At 53.3% G+C, this 2,244-nt stretch overlaps 1 non-coding gene across 1 annotated transcript; it reads right to left on the reverse strand.

Annotated features, from left to right (window-relative positions):
- Window positions 1–943: 943 nt before the first annotated feature.
- Window positions 944–1,016, reverse strand: TRNAM-CAU. The gene has a single exon. It is a non-coding gene; the product is annotated as a tRNA-Met (tRNA).
- Window positions 1,017–2,244: the final 1,228 nt, after the last annotated feature.

Genomic DNA, 2,244 nt, shown 5'->3' on the forward strand with positions numbered 1-2,244 from the left:
GTCCAGAGTTTGAGACCAGCCTGGCCAACATAGTGAAACTCCATCTCTACTAAAAATACAAAATTTAGCAGAGTCTGTAGTCCCAGCTACTTGGGAGGCTGAGGCGGGAGAATTGCTTGAACCTGGGAGGTGGAGGTTGCAGTGAGCCAAGACAGTGCCACTGCAGTCCAGCCTGGTCAATAGAGCAAGACTCTACCTTAAAAAAAAAAAAAAATTACCCCAGGGAAACTGAAGAGATTCGTGCCACCAGCAAAGAGTTGAAAGATGAAGGGCTGGTTATAGCTATTCCATCGCAATTTAATTCGCTACTTGACCTGGGAATAAGGAAGATGGATCTTTGAGAATGGCTGGGTTATCCGGAACTTAGCAGGTGAGGACTGCAGTTGCAGCATCTGTTTCAGATGCAGTCTTGACACAGCTCCCGGCATATGGTATACCCCAGCTGCCAGTATGACCTCCCCAGACCCTATCATGACCTGCCATTTCCAGATGCTTTCAGTGCCCACCGCTGGCCTCTCATCAACGCTGCCTACCCATCCCGCAGCCCCCTCGCTGCCCCCACCGTATTCCCAGCCACTCCTCTATTGCCTCCATTAGAGCGCCTTGAACTCAGCCGCGCTCATAGCGCCGTCCTGGACTGTGACCACCCGGACTCCTGGCCCAACCTAGAGCTGTGCATATCCCTCTGCGAGGACCAGTGCCAAAGCGCAAGGGCCACGGCAGGTCGAGGAGTCAGGAGCTGCTCCAGACCCTTACACGTGCCCTTTCCTGGACACTCGGGCCGCGGCCCCAGGGTGGTCTTGGCGAGAGTTTCTTAAGAGGTTCACGTGCTTCCAGGACACTTGTCGCAGGTAGGTCCTTTCCCCTTATCTTCCGCTCCGGACTTTGACATGCAACCACAACCTTTCTTTCAGGAGCAACTGTAAAGGGAGCAAAAGTATTGTGCCCCGTGTGAGGATCGAACTCACGACCTTCAGATTATGAGACTGACGCGCTACCTACTGCGCTAACGAGGCACCTAACAAGCGTTTCCGGACGGGACCTAATGAGGCCATGCGGCCGGCCTGCTGCGCATGCTCAGTTTTGCTGCCACTGCTGCCGTAAACCCTGCCCAAAACACTCGGAATTCTAGTTCCGCTGCGCCTTCCGTGTGTCGCGTTTGTCAATTAACAAACACTGTTCACTGGGTAGCGGCGACACGAAGAGGGAGGATTTTTTTTTCCTGCTATTGTTGTGAACCCTTATTTTTGTATAGTGCGTACAAACCGTTTGCACACTCGCGATCTCATGAAACATTTATTAGGCACCTAATGTGTTCCCGGCCCTGTGCGGGATGCTGCGTTCACAGAAACAAACCCAGGCTCGAGGAGTTGGGCGAAGATGCATAATGATTGGAAAAACACACACACACACACACACACACACACACACACACACACACACACGCTGTTCCGGCCCCCACCGCACACCCCAGATCCCGCCAGTCCCCGCCTCCTCCCGGCGCCCCCGGTCCCACGGCCGTCCGCAGCTCCTCGGCTCAGGCTGCGCTTCGCAGAAACCGCCGGGCTCCGGGACGCAGTCCGCAGTGTTTTTCTTGCTTATAGCTCGGACAGACCACCAGTGCCCTGTTGCACACTTGAGCTGGCTCTGATTTTTTTCTTTCTTTTTTCCTTTTTGCTGTTCAAATCGGGCTTCAGGGAATAACGGTGGAAGCGATAAGTTAACATGTTAACCGGAAAGCCCCCTCTCCTTTCCATTTCGCTCCCCTGCCTTTCCTCCCAGCCCTTTGTATAAGCTCGTTTACCTGCATTATTGCTGAAGGAAACTTCGTGCCCCTATCATCAATGGAAAACGGGTAGGGGTTTTTTTAAACTTTATTTTTTAAACAGTTTTAGAGTCACGTGTTCCCTAACACATGTTTAGGTAAATACGTAACTGCTATAATTAAAAAGGCTCCTCCACGTACTGCCTCAAATCGGCCAGACTGTGGCACACTGAGGATTTGTATGTTTCGCCGAATGTAAATTTCACCTTATGAAATGGAAATTAGGACAGAGCTCTGGGCGAGGCGGGGCGCGGGGACGCGGGGAGGCGCTGTGCGCACGCCCGCAGGTCTGGGTGGGTCCCGGGGAAGGGACGAGTGATGGACAGGCGGACGGAGGACAGGGAGCGGCGAGAGGTTCGTGTGGACCTAGGTGGGTGTGCGGATATTCGTCGCGCAACTCACAACTTTTCCGTTTGTCT

The sequence above is a fragment of the Cebus imitator genome, unplaced genomic scaffold, assembly GCF_001604975.1.
Source record: "Cebus imitator isolate Cc_AM_T3 unplaced genomic scaffold, Cebus_imitator-1.0 Scaffold68, whole genome shotgun sequence".
In the NCBI taxonomy this organism is placed as follows: domain Eukaryota; kingdom Metazoa; phylum Chordata; class Mammalia; order Primates; family Cebidae; genus Cebus; species Cebus imitator.